Source organism: Oryctolagus cuniculus, chromosome 8 (assembly GCF_964237555.1).
Source record: "Oryctolagus cuniculus chromosome 8, mOryCun1.1, whole genome shotgun sequence".
In the NCBI taxonomy this organism is placed as follows: Eukaryota; Metazoa; Chordata; class Mammalia; order Lagomorpha; family Leporidae; genus Oryctolagus; species Oryctolagus cuniculus.
In genome coordinates, this window is record NC_091439.1 from 66,590,011 (window position 1) to 66,608,308 (window position 18,298).

The 18,298-nt window shown below is 43.0% G+C and overlaps 1 long non-coding RNA gene across 1 annotated transcript in view; it reads right to left on the minus strand.

Moving 5' to 3' along the window:
• The window catches only part of LOC138843526 (uncharacterized), a 28,498-nt gene extending 26,546 nt beyond the window's left edge, over positions 1 to 1,952 (minus strand). The window contains exon 1 of the long non-coding RNA XR_011378339.1: positions 1,802 to 1,952. This is a non-coding gene — a long non-coding RNA (uncharacterized lncRNA). The remainder of the gene's footprint in view (positions 1 to 1,801) is intronic.
• Positions 1,953 to 18,298: the final 16,346 nt, after the last annotated feature.

Genomic DNA, 18,298 nt, shown 5'->3' on the forward strand with positions numbered 1-18,298 from the left:
ATCTATAAAAAGAAAATAAGGACTTATGGCAAAATGTTAATTATTACTATAGTATTGCCCTTGTATATTGAGCTATGGGTCTTATGTATGTATGTATGTATTTATTGAGTGAATCATTGTTCTGTTGCTTTTTTTTTTTGGTAGTTTCCATTATTTTTAAAGTAAATATTACTACTTTAATAATTGGAAAAACAATAAGTGAATAAGCGAAAACAAGCTCCAAGTCTCTGGAGCCCTCCGCTCCCTGGTACTCCCTGTGCTCATAGGCATCTTCCAAGGTGCAGGTCAAATGTCACCTCTGTGAAACCCTCTCTGGTCCTCAGTGTTAGTCTCTCCTGTGTGTGTGTGTGGTTGACTGTGTCTGTCCCACTTTATGTATCACAATGACTCTTGCATTTGTCTGTCCCCCTAGCCAAGTACCAAGGGGCCATGTTTTACCTTTATATTCCTGGGGCCCAGGATAGCACCTGGTGCAAAGCAGTGTTTAATGCGTGATTATCATGGCATTGATGATTCAGTTTGTGGTTCTCCAATTCCCTGCTTGAGATGAGCAGATACTCCTCAGAAACCAAAGCACTAGGAAGCCAGGAGGTCAAAGACATTTCTCAACCCCAGCAAGTAGCTGGGGACACCTGGGTCACATCAAGATATGAGGGTTGTATCCCAGCAGAAGAAACAGCATCATTTTCTAAAACAGAGTAAGTTCTTTGTGATTGATATTTTTGCCACAACTGAACTCTCTTTTATAATGAATAGACTCACTGTCCTAAATAAACTTAGGTGAAAATATCCCCACAAACCCTAGGTCCCATCTCTAGCTCCCTTAAGATCTGGTCCTGACACTGGTGTTTCTTGAGTCAGGTCTGCAGAATCAGATGAGCCTGGGTTTTTGTTTGTTTGTTTTAAGATTTATTTATTTATGTGAGAGACAGAGTTACAGACAGAGATGGAGAGACAGAACAAGAGGTCTTCCATCCACAGGCTCATTCCCCAAATTGGTACAATGGCTGGAGTTTGGCCTATCTGAAGCCAGGAGCTTCTTCTGGGTCTCCCACATGGGCACAGGGGCCCAAGCACTTAGGCCATCCTCGACTGCTTTCCCAGGCCACCAGCAGACAGCTGGATGGGAAGAGGAACAGCCACGATGAGAACCGGCACACATATGGGATGCCAGCACTGCAGGCAGAGGCTTAACCTACTATGCCACAGCACTGGCCCTGAGCCTGGATTTTTTGCTACATGAAATTCCAGTAAGAAACTTCCTTGTGTTCCTTTAGCCTAATGTGGGTGTTACAAATACAGTAGCCATAGTGGTAAAATGAGCTCCAAATTTTGATGATGCTCAGGGCTGCCTTTCCTCCTGGAAATAAAAACTAGATTAAAAAGCATGAGAGTAAAAAGATACCTATCACTAAACGACATGGTACCAAAAGTGATTAAGGTTGAATCCAAAGATATGAACTCTAATTCTACCTGTACCCAATGACAGTGGTTCTCTTTCCCCTAACCGCAAATGAATTGTATGGTCAAGGTATGCCCCTATGGCATCTTACTACCGGGGAATCAATTAAATAAAGTTTTGTAAAATCCATTCAAGCTGCAGATGAAAGGTTAGTACAATCCTTACTTACTAATAAGGATACCCATCTCTTCAGGAATATTAAGTATTATACTGTTAACTTTCTTTTTGACGATGAAGCCACTTTAACTGAGAGTTAGGTCTGTGGTTTTCCTTGGACCTTCAAGCATAATGTCTTAGTCTGTACTTGGTAGTTTACAGTCAACAAAAATTTATTCTCACCATTTTGGAAGCTGGGATGGCCATGACGGTGGTGCTGGCAGATTTGGTGTCAGACAAGGACCTACTTTCTCACGGGTGGTGTTGTCTCCTTGCTGAGTCTCCTGTGGTAGAAGGGCTTTGGAATCTTCCCTTATGATCCAATTACCTTCCAAATGGCCCCACCTCTCATTACCATCAGCTTGGGAGTTCTAACTTTTCAACATATGAATTTTGGAGGGGATACAAGCATTCATACTGCAGCATATGGTTGTATAGCAACTGTTGAATACCCTCAACACTGCTTAAATTTGTTGATAATGAAAAGTAAAGCAGATTAAGTTTTTGGTAAGCCACCATCACATAACTTGAACCCAACAGAACAAAGTTCATTGTAATAGTCTCGCTTCTCTTATAGTGAGAAACATGGCTCCCAGTATCCACAGCACATTTATGTTTTGGTTATGTCTCATACTGCTCTGGGTCACCTCACTGCTTTTCAGATCTTCACCACACACCTGCCTTCCTTGATCCTCATGGTGGCTGCACTGAATTATTCAGAAAGAAAAAGGAAGGGAAAGGAAAGAGGAAGAGAAAACGTCTATGCAGTCAATTTTTTTATGGCTGTATATATTTCATTTTGAGCAAAACTGCTATTTGGAAAAAAAGGAGAGAAAAAGGAGATGCATTGGAGTGTATAGACCATGGCAGACGAGTCAGACCCTAGACTGGGCAAGGCTGTGTTGCAGTAACAAACGACGCCCAAATCTCAGAGGATTAGGGCCACAGGGGTTTATTTCTCACTCCCATTGACATTCTTCGTATCTTTGTTCAATGTTGTCTTTATGCCAGGACCCAGGCTGAAGGAACAAATTCCTTCTGGGATATGCTAGTCTTGGGAATGGTCTTGCAGCAGAGGAGAGAGCATGATGGTAGAAGCACATGATGGGTTTTGGAACTTATGATTGGAAGTGGCTCATGACACCTCACATTTCACTGACCCAAACATATTACCCAACCTAACTCGACACCATCAAGACGAAGAAGTATAGCCTTCCTACAAAAAGAGGAAGTGAATCTTGGGATCAAATGCCATCACACAGATCTGTGGAGGAAGTATGCTTAACTAACTGGTAGACAGTGTGATAGAGGAAAATGCGTTCTCCATTTGATCACTCCTACATTAAGATGGGAAGGAAAAACATGACAAATTGAAAGTGTGATCCTTATGCTAGCAGATATTTTGTGGTTCTGGAGAGAGGAAATTTTAGGAGAAAGGGAGGAGCATATTAAAGGAACAATGAGGACTCTTGCCTGGGCAGGACCAACAGAGGAAATAAGGAAAGTGCTGAGTTCTTTATGATCTAGAGAAGGAACATGGTATAAATCATAACACTCCTGAGGAGTGGGTGTCTAGGCTAATAATTAAGGTTTACTGATAGCTCTAAAGGATTTATCAAAGCTTTATCAGACTCATTTCCCAACTGTGGACTCCAATGGTGGCATTTCTCAGGTTAACAATTCATTTGTAACAGGTTTAAAAAAATAAACCCACCACTATCACTGGAGTGGATATGTAGATAGAACAAAAAATTGTATTTTGGATTTTCTGCAATATCATAGTTGAAAAATTGTATCTTAGCATAGTGTTAATTCTCATTTCACTTATTAGGAGTGAAGATGGGCATGTCTGTGCTTTCAGATGTCCTTATTTCTATTCCAGTGAGCTGGTTTTGATTATATCCTATGTCTATTTTTCCACTGGGGTTTTGACCTCTTTCTAATTGGTTTCCAGGAAAGGTTGAGAAAGATTTTGTCAGTCAGGGCTGAGATGAACTCTGCCAAAATGCTACCAGGCACTGGGAACAAATGAGATGTTGTCCTTAGACTGAGTATACCCCAGTGCATGGGGAAGACATCTGGTCTACCATATGGGAACGACCCATCCGCCTCAAGTATTTGGGAAATGGCAATCCACTTATTTGAAAGAACTTAGGGTTCACGGTGGGGCTTGGCTGGAGCACAGTCGCCCCCTAAGTATAGAGGAGTTCTTGCTGTCTTAGCTCAGGCTCCCTATAAGCAGACTCTGAGATGGGGATCATTTCTCAAGTGTTTTTTTTTTCCTTCTCAGGTGAAGGTGAAAGAACCGGGCAAGGCTGGAGGAAAGAACATGGACTCCCTGGGAGACTCCCTTCAGCCTGGGGGAAGCTCTGGAGCATGAGCTACACCACATTGCTCTGCTCATCTCTCCCTTGAGAGAGGGAGCCTGCGCTGTGTACTCCAAGTCAGTAAGTCTCTGGCTGAGGTTGAGGGACTTGTAGGGAGGGCATAGCTTCCAGGTCAAGATAACTCCCATTTGTCCAAGGGCATGTCTCTGGAGAAGGAGGCAGCTGAATAGTTAGGAGACAATCCTCAGCAGTTCAGGGCAGGTGCAACTACTTCAAAGAGAATCTGGAAGGGAGACCAATAACTTTCTTTTGTTACATTTAGTAGAAATCAAGGGCTCCCCGAGAATCCTGCAGAATCTTCCAATGTACAGATCCAACTGTGTACAGATTCTCCTTGACTTACAAATGGATTATGTCCTGATGAGCCCATGATAAATTGAACTATCTTAAGTTTAAACTGTTTAACATGAGAACTCCTAACATACCAAACATCATGGCTTTATGGTATTGGTGTTCCCTTCTCCCCACCTCCCTGCTCCATGATCATGTGGTTTTCTGGGGCACTGTAGCCCAATGCCACTGCCCAGCATCAGGAGAGAGGAGAGTAACACATATTGCTCACTCAGGAAAAAACCAGAACTCAGAATTTAAACTACAGTTTCTACTGAATGCATATTGCTTTTGCACCATTGTAAAGTCAAAAAGTTGTAAATTGAACTCTTGTATGTGAAGGACTGTCTGTATTTGTATTTGATTGCCCCTAAAAGTTTCCCAAAATAGCAATTGGAAAGGCTTTTAACAAAAGCTAATGGGTATAGCCCAGAAGCATCATTATGAAACTCATGAATCAGAGTTTGACTTGTAGTTGCATTGTGTAGGGTAATCATTAGTTATCTGGAGTAAGACACTCTGCTGGGACTCGAGTGTTAGTTTATGAACATTTTGATTATTCTTGGGTCCCAGCTGCAAAATGCCAGAGGCTTGACTCTTCAAATATATCACTCTGTTACAGGCAGTAATGGCTTCAATGATGGTGGCAGAGTTTAACCCAAGCAAATATTTATAATTGACAATGAATGTGTGAGCAGGATGCTAATGAGTGGATGTGCTGATTATTTTCTCCTGCCACAAACATTAGCTCTTGTTTGGTTTAACTGTCAAGCTGACACTAAAGATTAGAAATGACAGAATGCTGGTGAAGAGCCACAGTGGGGAGGAATATTAAGAAAGCTGGTGAATTGTGTAATTTTGATTCTTCCATTTCTAAGTATAAATGTTTGTGGGTGTTTGCAGGAGGTTATGGCTTAATTATAGGCCCAGATGAAGCAGATTTAGATTTACCAGCGTATTTGGATTTCTGAAGTCTTTCATTTTAGAGCAGGAAGCCCAGCTGATGACATTTTCTTGGATGCAGGTGGATGTCTTTGAGCCATGGACTTGGAGATTAGATGAGTACATGAAACAAACATTTTGTCCTTTCCAGTTTTTCTTGTGTGTTCAGAATTTTGTGATAACATATGATTTGCTTCTCTACATGAGGGTATTTCAAAGCATTTTTAGAAAAATGGAATGCATATTTTTCATAAGCTATCTTTTCAATGGATTTTTTGAAGACCCTTCATTCTTGCATATAATTATGTGGCTAATTGATAATACTGTTCTTTGTATTCCTGGAGATATTGGCTTGTGAATATCTATCCTTTCCAGCCCATTTTTCTTGGTGGTTTTACTTTGTCATGCCTTTTGTCCCTGAACCTGGCTGCTGCTGCTGAGGCAGCATTGCCATTCGATGTTACGCATTAACTTTTTAATGGTAAGGCCCCAAATACCCAAACGTGGTGTACTGTCCAAGCTGGGGTGTGCCCCACAGCTGTGGTGTGACAGACCCTGGGCTTAGCCTACACCTTGCAGATGTCCGGGTGGGCGCTTGGTCCTGCAGTGACTCAGCAACATCTTGACCTGCCTCTCCTGTGGGTTGTCTCTCTGTGTATCAGTAGGTCACAAAGCAGAGTGAAGCTGCTGGCGAAGCAGATGTGGTGACACTGTGTGCATGGAGTGGTCGGAAGGCGTGCCACTCTGTAGAGCATTGTTCCTCCCATGAATTGGCCCTGTCCCCACTTGGGTCTCAGCTCAGCAGCAAAGCTCTTCTTTAAGGCATTTTAAAGGCTCCCTTATCAAGGGTGGGAAGAGAGCCGAGGGAACCAGCAGCTGTGTTCATTGATGGAGTAAAGTAGGCTTTTGATGGCAGCTTTTCCTAGAAAAATCACTGTGCAGGGATGTGTGTACCTCTCTGTTTGTAACCTCTGACATAGTAGTGGGCTCTGCTTAGAGACCAAGAGCAACAGTGGAGCTGGAATTCCCACCTTGATCTTCCTGACATCGAAACCCATCGGTCTTAATCTCAAGGTTAACTTGCTTCCAGGACAGATGCTTGCATGCCTGGTGACAGCCTGTGGTGCATGATGAGTCCCTGTGCTTACAGTAATCTGGTGACCCATCCTGGAGACAGGAGCATGACAGAGTACAGCTTTCTAAGGATCTTTAACTCCTGCCCCTGGGAACACACTGTTTATTCCGATGAATTTTTCAGATTAACTTCAACCAAACAAAAGTGTTTCTGTCTTAACCTCTGTAGGATCCTGCTGTTGCCACATCCTGTCGCTTTCCCCTTCCAGGCATACTTGCATCGGCTTCTTAACTCCTGCCACGTGGTCGTAGCTTTGGCCCAGGCCAGGTCTTTCGCTCAGTCTTCTTGTCCTCACACCTTTCCATAGGAGCCAGCATCAAGATTTTTCTAGAGCCACCATCTGCATCCATGACTGCAAACAGTCCCACTGTGGGGCCCGCTGGTCAACTTACCCTGAGTGGGAACCAGGGCTGTGGTTTGTGCTTTCCTTCCCCAGGTCTCAAAGAGCAGGCCACTCCCTCCTCACCTCTGCCTGACCCACCCAGTCCACTTCTCACTGCTTCCACCATTCCTACCTATCCCAAGTCATTGCCTGCCGGTTAGCACACTGGTCTTTAATCTTTCTGCTTCTGCTCTTATTCCCTGTATTAGTTATTTATTGCTGGAGAACATATTATCCCAAAATAGAATGGCTGAAAAACAACATATTACACAGTGTCAGTGAGTCAGGAAACTTGGAGCTGCTTAGCTGGGGGCTTGGTGTCTCCCATGAAGCTGCTTGCAGCCCAGGCTGACATTATCTCAGGATCTGACAGGAGTGGATGGATCTGCTTCCAGCACCACTCATGTCCTATCCAGGCTTCAGCTCCTTGGAGGCTTTGGGAAGTGTCAGTTCCTTGTTGACTTCTGCACTGGGCAGCTCCAAATATGGCAGCAGCTGTCTTTACCCAGAGTAAGTGATGAGAGAGAGACAGGGAGGTAGAGAGACAGGGAGACAGGGAGAGGGGGAGACAGGGAGAGGGGCAGAGAGAGAGGGAGGGAAGAGGGGAGGGAGGAAGAGAGGAGAGAACAGCTGAGTTGGAAGCCACAGTTTTTTGTTGTTGTTTTGTTGTTGTTGCCCAACCTCAAAAGTGACCTCTTATTACTTCTGTCATACTTTATTCATTGTGAGTTGGTGAATCTACTATGTACGCAAGAGAAAGCAATCCAAAGAGCAGGTGCATCAGAAGCAGTGGTCATTGGGGGCATCTTAGAGTTTGCCTGCCATATCTATGACCTATACTCTGTACCCAGCAGCCAGTTGTTTTCTTTGAACTTTTTATTGTGAGGTTATCATAGATTCCAAAGATGTCATTTTACAGTGAGATCAGATCATGCCACTCATCTGCTCAAAACCTTTCAAGGGTTTCCCAGTGTCAGATTCTTTGTTATGACCCACAAGGTCTGCCAGGGATTGCAGCTACTTTGGCTGACCCCATGTTCTTCCATTTTCACTTTCACTTCCTTCACAGGTCTCTGCTATTTCTGCCAAACCCGATCCCTTCTTGGGGGCCTTGAACTTGGCTCTTCCCCTGCATGCATTCAGGCCTCTGGGGGGTGGTACCTCCTCAGGTATGCCTTCCCTGACCACCTTCACTGAAATGTACCCCTTATTAGTTCTATCTCTGTTTTTCATGTCACATACCACTTATCTAACAATTTACATGTAATTATATGTGCATTTCTTTTCTTTTTAAATATTTTATTTATTGGAAAGGCAGAATTTTATAGAGACAGAGAAAGAGAGGGAGAGGGAGAGACAGAGGAAGACAGAGATCTTCTATCTGTGGGTTCATTCCCCAGATGACCTCAACAGCCGGGGCTGGGGCACGCTGACCCATCCAGGTCTCCCACATGGGTGATTAGGCCCAAGTACTTGGGCATCTTCTACTACCTTCCCAGAAGCATTAGCAGGGAGTTGGAATGGATGTGGCCAGCTGGGACTGGAACCAGCACTCGTATAGGATGCCAATGCCACAGGCAACAGATTAACCCATTGGGCCATGATGCAGGTCCCTACATTATTCTGCATCACCAAGTAGACTATCAACCCTCTTGAGGACAGGCACTTAGTTCTGGTTTTGCCTGTATTCTCAGTGCCTAGAACAATGCCTTGCCATAAATAAGTAAAATCAGATTGTATGATGTTCCAGTGGATTGAATTGTATGGAAGCAATAAAGAAAATCATCCACTACAGCTGGAAGGAGAAATCAGTTTTGTGTTGTCTTCACCCTGTGCTCCATACACCACCTTCTGCCCTTGGTAGCGGTTTAGTGGCTCTCATTCTCCAATATCAACACTGAGGTTCTTTGGTTGTTTTTGTTCCATTGTATTTTTAATCAAATGGTCTGAATTCTATCACAAACCTCATGGCATTTAGAGCTAAAAGGAATTTAGAGCTAAAATGGCAATTTTTGGGAAAACTGTTGACTGTTGTCAGTCTCCTTCATTTTTGGAAGAGGGCACAGTAGCCCTTCTCTTGGGAGCTGCTCAGTGAGGTCAGACACACCTCTTTGTGGCAGAGAGAATGGGTGGAAAATTGGATTGATGAAGCTATGAGCTGGACAACAGGGAACTGAGGCCAGTTTGTTAGCACTTCTGGCAAGCACAATCACCTTCTTTTTTTGAAAAGATTTATTTATTTATTTGAAAGTCAGAGTTACACAAAGAGAGGAGAGGCAGAGAGAGAGAGAGAGAGAGAGAGAGAGAGAGGTCTTCCATCCGATGGTTCACTCCTCAATTGGCTGCAATGGACTGAGCTGTGCCAATCTGAAGCCAGGAGCCAGGAGCTTCTTCTGGGTCTCCCACACAGTTGCAGGGGCCCAAGGACTTGGGCCATCTTCCACAGCTTTCCCAGGCCATAGCAGAGAGCTGGATAGGAAGTGGAGCAGCTGGGGCTCGAACCGGCGCCCATATGGGATGCCAGCACTTCAGGCCAGGGCGTTAATCCACTGTGCCACAGTGCTAGCCCCAATCACTTCCTTCCTTCCTTCCTTCCTTCCTTCCTTCCTTCCTTCCTTCCTTCCTTCCTTCCTTCCTTCCTTTCTTTTTTTTTATCACTTCCTTTCAAGCCTCCTGAACAGTGACAGAAAGGAGGCGCGAGACAGAGCAGTTGGTTTTGTTGTCCTTGCTTCAGCACTAACATACAGAGGATATTGTAGTGGACAGGGCCTGCCAGGCCCTCCAGTGTGGAAGCAGGCTTGCACCCTGCACCCAGTCACTGCTGAGAAATGCTGAGGCTGTTGCGAGGACTGGGGAAGGGGGTTTACTACATGACTTTTATCATTTAAGGTAAGGAAAGGATTTCACACTCTTCGTAGTGAAAGCAGAGGACTTGCTTTGTATACACTGAGCTGGAGGAATGATGGAACAGGCAGAGGAGTGGGGGGGCCTTCTAGTTTGATGCAATTTTTTTCCTCCCTGAACATATTTGAATCTCATATCACCCAAGAGCTATTTTTTCTGAGTAAGACTTGAATGTGAGACAAGTCCTTTAGAATACTCTCTGTGGGGTAGATTTTGTGTCGACATCTTTATTTTCTGGGTTGACTGTGGGCTGTTAAAGACTTCCCCTCCTCTTTTTGTTTTTAAATTTCTCTTTCCTCTCAAAACCATCCATGTTAGGAAACAGTTGCTTCATACTATCTAGAAACCAATCAAAATAGAGAATACAAATTTCTATAAATCGCTCTTTTTTCACCTTTAAAATGGGTCTGTTGTTTCTACTGTATAACATCATTGTGTGGATTAAATGAGACAATAGAACCACAGCTCCAAGTGCACAGCGTACCGAATAGCAGACTTCCTATGCATAGTTGCCATCATTGTTATATATATTATGATGAGAAGGAAGAAAAGAGCTCAGTTCATAGCCCTAACAATGACTGAATGTGGAAGGAGTTCCAAAGACATGAATGACCAGAGAAGGCTGGCTGGTGGTAATTGCAATCAAGTTGCACAATGTTCAGTTTCACAGAAGAAGAGTATCATATCCTCTTTCTTGTTAAAAGACAGAATTGCAACAAATTTAGTTACAAATCTAATTAGCTTTTATTCACAACTCATGAATCAAAGCAATCTTCATTCTACAACATAGCATGAAAACTCTCACTGGGAAATAGCAGATTGGTAGATTTTGTAAGATGGGAACAAGGAAACACAATAGTAGGAAAACAACATTAATTATTTAGAAGCCATTTTTGTAAAGGCTGAAGCAGAGAGCACACTCAGGTAGACTGGAATCTTCATGTTTTCTGGGAAACCTGGTCTGTTTTGGGATCTACCTCTTCCTTAAAGGTTCAGCGATTTTATGGTGCTTAGCATGGGTAACTCCATTTTGTTTTGATCTGGTCTGTTGGAGCCTAGTGCAGTTCAGTCCAAAATAAGGGCTTCCCATAATTTTTAACATTCTATTGTTCAGTAGTTCAACATTGCGTTGTTAAATCCAGAGAATTGATTGGTATCTGTTTTAATTTCTACATTTAAAGATTAGATTATACATTTTCAAGACTCTAAATTCAAATGACACAAAGGTTATATGTGTGTATACACACATTCCTGCTTAGAGGCAACCAGGGTTAATAATTTCTAGTTACATGCAAACACTTGTGTGTATTTTTCCTTCATACAAAAGAAACACGTGACTATTGCTGTCCTGCATATTCCCTTTTTCACTTAAATGGTGATAATTCTTTTTAATGATTGTGCATGATTCTTTGTATAGGTGACCATCCATTTTAAGCATCCTAATGAACACCTTTGCTATTACAAACAGTGTTGCAATGAATAATCTTACACATTTATCATTTCTCACAAATGCAAGTATAGCTGAAGTATAAAACCATAGAAGGGTAATTTTGATAGAAATTGCCAAATTGCCCTGTGGACCAGTTGCATTAATCTTTACTCTAACCAGCAACCTATAAGAGCAAACCTGTGTTCCACACTCTCACCAACATAGTGTGGTACCAAATGTTCTTCATTTCTGCTATTTTGAGAGGTGAAGTTTTAATCTGCATTTGTCCTATTATGAGTATGATTAAATATCTAAAAATATGTTTAAGAACCATTTGTATTTCCTTTTCTGTGAACAGTCAGTTCTCTTGTATTAGTCAGCTTCTTCTAATTTTCACCAAAATACCCATGAGGAACAACTTAGGAGGGAAGAAGGCTTATTTTTGGCTTACAGTTTGGAAAGTCACCACGCAAGATCCGGCAGCCCCATTAGTCTGGCTTCTGGTGGAGACTGGCAGTAGTGAAGCGTGTTCAGAGGTGCCATCAGATGGTGAACCAGCAAGCTGAGAGGCATAGGAACAACACTCTTCCTTTACGCTCTATGTGGTCTCTCCTTATAAAGCCATCATAGTTTGATCCTGGGGCTGTACCCTACCAACCTAATATAATCCAATCACTCCCAAAGGCCCCATGTTTAGATGCTATATGAGTAAGCCTCCACCTGAATCCATCAACCTTTAAGGATTAATCCATTAATCATTAACATAAGACTCTGGGATTTGAACATCTGCATGATTTTGAGGGTGTCAAATACCATTCAATTAATCACCTTGCCCATTTCTCTGATGGTTCTTTGTAAATTGGGTTAGTAAGAGATAAAGAGCATTGGTTACTGGAAAGGTCTGGGTCTTATAGTTGGTGGGCCAATGTTCAAATTCTGGTTTAGCATTTTATGGGTTACAGAAATACTTGCAGGCTTTTGTTTCCTTATCTTTGAACTGATGATGGCAATACTTGTATCTATGTGGGGCTGTAAGGAAGATTAAAATTTATGTCGTATACCAAGTACAATACCTAGCCTTTAGCAGGGACTCAGTAAATTAGAATGTACTTTGTTTCTTCTCCCATGATCCATGGTTTTATAAAGATTACAGTATTTTCCATATTCCTAAGAAGTCATATATAATTTCTTAAAAAAAAGAAAAAACACACATGAAGAAGAAACAGAGGGTGGGAAAAGAAGTCGTGTTTTATCTTTAGAAGATCAGGGAATATTAATCTTATTGTATGATTCTCCACACTTGGCCATCTTAGTGCTTTTCTGAGTTCTTGCCTAGCATACGTCTACAGTCCGTCTTCCGTGGAAGTGATCAGGGAATACCAGCTGATTGTAATATTAGCATTAGCAAACATCATGCCGAAGTAAATCTGCTGTGCCCAGATGCACATTACTCATTACCAAGTCAATATGTGATGTGACTTTAATAAGTCATTTCCTGCTGGGCATTGTTTGAAGGTTTATCAGGGCTTTGCATAGGATCCTATAGTCAGCTCTCCAGAAAGTTGAACTGACTGGGTGCATCATTTCTTTTTGCTAGTAAGGCAGCAAAAATATCATCTGCTAGACTCTTCTCTGGGCAGACTTGTGCTACTCCTCTCTATAGCACCAGTGCCTGGCTAGGTGTGAGGCATGTTGAAAAGCCTGGATCAAAATGAATCATTGGCGGCCAGTGTTCCCATGCAGTGGGTTAAGCCACTGTTTGCAATGCTGCAATCCAATCTAAGAGAACTTGTTAGAGTCCCAGCTGCTCTGCTTCTGATCCAGCTTCCTGCTAATGCACTTGGGAAGGTAGTAGAAGATGGCTGAAGTGCTTGAGCTCCTGTTACTCACATGGTAGCCCGGAGTGTGGCAGGCATTTGGGGAATGAAACAATGGATGGTTCTCTGTCTCTTATTTCTCTCTGATGCTCTACCTTAAAAAAAAAAAAAGAATCATTGATTGAGATATGTACTTTTGAAATTGCATGTGAATCAAGGCTGAATCCTTGGAGAACTGGAAATACCACTGACTTTTCAAAAGAAGCTTAATGCACTCACTCTTGGCTCTGCACCCATTTATTTTGCTGGAGGTATCTATGGAGTTTTGGTTTCTAAGTTTCTTTTAGTTCCCAACATACTATTTTGATTTTTATTTCAAAGTTCCTTTTTCTTGACAGACCAAATGTGATATGCTGTATATCCATTTCAAATAAAAGTAAGTGTAAGTCTGTTTTTGAGTTCCTTACTATCTCGTGAGATGAATTGCTGAGAGACTGGAGAGCACTGTGAAACCGTGCTAGGCAAGCCACACTCTGGAGATTCCAGGATGTACTGTTTTAATAGTTTCCAGGACAGGTGAATGCTGAGGGAATGTCCTCATCTTTTTCCCTCTTTCTGACCTTGCAAATCTCAGTTGTGTTCTCCACAGGCCCAGGTTGCAGTTCACTGTGAGTCAACATGGCATATGCTTCAGCATGGAGTTCTTTCAGAATGAGAAATTCTCACAAGCCCTCACTTTGGCTTGCTGAAATCGGGGGGTCTCACCTTGGCAATTCACTTCAGAGAAAGCGTACAGATTACCAGCAGGGTCTGCATTTTGGCCTCTGGCCATTTGTCTCTTTGCCTATGGAGAAGCTCTCTCCCACTGCTTGGAAAGCCATTAAAAATCACTCCCACTTTGCTCACTCCCAGTGCCCTGCTGCCAAGCCTGTGTGAGCCCTGCCGTGTCTCCTCTTGGAGGCTGTCACCCTCAGCTTTCCCATGTCTGGGATGGCTATGAGAACAAACACTCCAGTATCCTCGTATGTGTGAACATATTTTAGCCTTAGGGATTTTCTTTCAAACATGGAAAAAAGGTCGACTATGTATAATACATCGCTGCGAGGGCTCGGAACCTGGAGAGGGGCCCTGAGGTGTCAGGTGAGACTGCAGACTGCGTGTTGCTCCTGAGACTCGCTATTCACTTGGCAGACCCACTCCCCCACCTTACTCCTGCACCATTTTTGTCCTGATGTCTTCTTCAGGGATTATGCAATGATGGGAGCAAAGGCAACCCATCCTGATTCGATCTGTCACTTGCTAATGGATCTGGTAAAGGCAGCAACCAGTTTGTGGTTCAGCAACAAGACTCACCTGTTCCTGAGACTTGTAAGCCTGGTGGTTGAGAGTTAACAATATGCAATGCTGCAAATTTAAACACCAAGGAGACACTTAGTATTGCTTCTGGGCTTGAACATACCCTTAGGGATGGGAACCAGCTAACATAGCAGAAACTCACACAGGTAAAAGCTTGCCAAGAATGGGGAGAGTGACTCAGCAGTGGCCCAGAAGCCAGATGCCAAACCACAGAGGCCTGGATTATTAGTCTCAGAGAGGATTATTTGAGGGGGTTCTGGAAGCTACAGAGACTGAGGTAAGGATGAGACGATTCAGGTTGACAACAAGCGCTCCACTATGTCCCTCCTGCTAACTGCAGTTTCAGAATCAGACACAGCTCCCTGACATGTGCACGTATTTGCATGTTGTATGTGTAGCACTCAACTGCTACACAGCTAAAACTGTTCTGTTCCTTTGTGGAACTTGTTGGCTGAATGATCTGAATTAGGTAGAATGCAATGAAGTAAGAGCTCCAGCTTTCCTGCTGCTGCCTATAAACTCTTGGGGAGACCTTGACGCAGAGCCTCTTGACTGCATCTAGGATAGACATAGTTCTTTGGTCTCTTGTCACCATACTGAAATCTCTCATTACTTACAGTAGCTTTTCAACATTTTCTCTTGTGTTTTCCAAATATTCCTCATATCAGTGAAAATAGAGGTTTATGTTTTTCCTGTGTAACTTTCATACTTTTAATCTCATTTTCTTTTCAAAGTGTCAACTTTGGGATGATGTAAAAATATGAATAGCAACAGTGGGTTTCCTTGTGATTTTTAAAAGCATGGCAGACACTATCATGAAGTTTTTTTTCTAAAGATTTTATTTTACTTGAGGGGTAGAATTACAGACAGTGAGAGGGAGAGAAAAAAAGGTTTTCTGTCCGTTGGTTCACTCCCCAGATGGCTGCAATGGCCAGAGCTATGCCCATCCAAAGCCAGGAGCCAGGTGCTTCTTCTCAGGCTACCATGCTGGTGCAGGGGCCCAACTTTTTGGGCCATCTTCTACTTTCCCAGGCCATAGCAGAGAATTGGATTGGAAGAGGAGCAGCTGGGACTAGAACTGATGCCCATATGGGATGCTGGCACCGCAGGCAGAGGATTAACCTACTGTGCCACAGTGCCGGCCCTTATCATGAGGTTTTGGTCAAGATGTTGGCCAGGGCTGTGGTCAACTGAAGGCTTTACTGGCCCTAGAGGATGGATCTGCTTCCAAAGTGGCTCACACCCCCGGCTCAGTGAGTTGGTGTTGGCTGTTGGCACGAAGTCTCATTCCTCACTGCACCGACCTCGTCACGGGACTGCTTGAGTGTCGTCTGGATTCAGCAACTGGCTTCTGCCATGGTGGGAATACAAGACAATGCAAAGTGGAAACTGCACTGTCTTTTATGAAGTCACACGTACTTTTACAGCATCCTTTCGGTGGCATGGATGAGGCCTAGTCATGGGTGGGGGCTAAATAGGGATGACTACCAGAAGGCAAGAATTATGGGGCGTGATCAGGGAGGCTGGTTACTGCAGTCTGTGCTCTGGTCCTCCGTGACTCACATCCCTCGCACTTGTGAAACAGACTTACTCATTCACAAAGCTGCCCCGAAATTTCATCTCATTACAGCATCAGCTTTAAGTCCAGGGTCTCCCCACCCAATTCAGATCCAGGGGCAGATGAGGCTCTTCAGGTATAGGTCCTTCAGTGTATCTTTTCAAGTACGGCTCCTCCCAATCTGCAGGCCCACTCAGTAAAGGGGAAATTTATCCGCCCTTCCCATACCTGACACATGATGATGGGAGAGGCATTAAATGACTGCTACAGATTTCCCAATTCAAAAGTGGGGGAAAGAGGAGGCATCACTTCACAGCAATTCTAAAACCCAGCCAGGTAAATGTCAGAATCTCCTTAATGAGGACTCAGATCTACTCTTTCCTAGAATGACTCTCCATGTGTTTTGGAAAAACCTGGTGTACAAGAACTGGCTGCCAAAGCTGGAAGAGATGCAGAGACCAAAAAAGGAGGACAAATGTAAGATTACAAAGAATGTGTTTTTTTGGAGGGACTCATGGGGGGAAGCTTGATCTTGGGTGAACCTCTGCATTGTGAGGCGAGAGCAGAAGAATTTTATAGACAAAAATGGCTAATCAGAATGCCCCTGGAATTTTTAAAGAAACATTAACATTTCAGGCACTAGATAAGGGATATTCCAGGGCTTGCTTGGCAAGACAAGCCTAGCAGGTTATCTTAATGGCATTGTTTACTCTTTCATAGGGATTGGAATGCTGTCAGGGTTACCTAATGGGCAAGATGGCTGCTGCATCCAAGATGGGTGCATTTGTGTTAAGCTGAATCCCATACACCATGCTTCTTGGATCCACCCTCTGAGGTTTTGATTTTACCTTCAGATCCTTCCTTCCTGTTGCATTAAAAGAAACTCATGTTTTACAGGTGATACAGCCTTTCTGCCTATGAAAATTTTGGTATCTGAAGGCGTCTTTCCATTTTGCACAGTTCCAATGCATTCAATCCAACCTGATAAGAGTTTCTGCCTATAATATATATTTTTATTTTAAACTTTGTAGGTTATATGAAAATGCATTGTAGGTGAGGTTTGCTTCAACAGACAAAAGCCGTGCTAATAAATTTCTCTAAAATAAACCATTTTCCACTTTGGGCTTTTGTTGAAACTGCTAAAGGACAATGCCCTTAAGCTTCTTATAAGCTGTGTAGTTTTATGAAATATTTTCTTAATCATGAAAATAGGATTTTGCAGTGATTACCACGGCTTACTTTAGACGGTATTTTCCTGGAAGAGCCCTGGATTCAGTCTTTGCCTGGAAGCCATTTTACAATTTCAGCATTGCCTGTCATCTGGAAAATTTCAGAACCAGAAAGTCTGGACTCTTTCTTTGTTTTACAGTCCTTCCCTGAGCTTATCTTTCCTCAAACATATTGCTATAAGCAGCAAGAACACAAGCAGCTCTTTCATCAGTGCCTGGAAATCCCCTTGGTCAGATTCCCCCAATTCATTATATATACACAGACCCTTTTTTCCATATTTGTTCCATGTGACCATGTTGCTAAATCCTCTATCACCATCTCACAAGGTCTCGTATCTTCTGGTTCCTGAAACTGTTTTCCAGATATTCCACTGAGCCCTCTCCAGCAGCATCCCTGAAGGTCATCAGGTTTCACTAACATTTTCTTCAGCACGGTTTGTATTTTTACATCTCAAAGTCATTCCTTTTCCAGGTTGTGAAATCCCTCCCACATATAAGGCTTATGCTAGGATAGCACCCCACTTCTGGTACCAAATTAATTATTAGTTTTCTACGTACAACAAGAAGTTTTGCACAGACTAAAATGTTTAAAGCAATATGCACGCATTCCTCCCACCCCTGCCATGGGCAAATAGTTTAGTGATTTTGTCAGTCTCTCTGAGGTTACAGTCAAGATGTTAGCTAAGGTTGTAGTCATCTAAAAAATTTGTCCAAGTTGAGAGGATTCACTTCCACAGTGACAAACTCAAACACCTGGCAAAGTAGTGCTCTTCATTGGCAAAAGGTCTCCATTCCTCACTGTGGCCCTCCCTGTAGGTTTGCTTGAGTCCTTGTGACAAACCAGCTGTCTTCTCTCATAATGAATATTCCAAAGAGCAAAGTAGACACTGCAATGTCTCTATGATGGACCTCTCCAAGCAAGTTCTACTCTATTATTTCTCATGCATCTTATTGGTTACACAGGTCAGCTCTGTTTATGGTGTGAGGGGACAGCACAGGGCCATGAATATCAAGAGGCAAATCACCGGGGGGGGGGGGTCATCCTAGAGGCTGGTTGCCACAATGACCAGAACCAGAAAGATAAATATGATAGCTCCCTGAACTAATGTGTTTGATCTTTAATGGTAAGCTGAATGAGAGAAAAGATTCAAAAACTGTTACTGCAATAAACTTTAGTTATTTTAAGATTTATTTTATTTATTTGAAAGAGT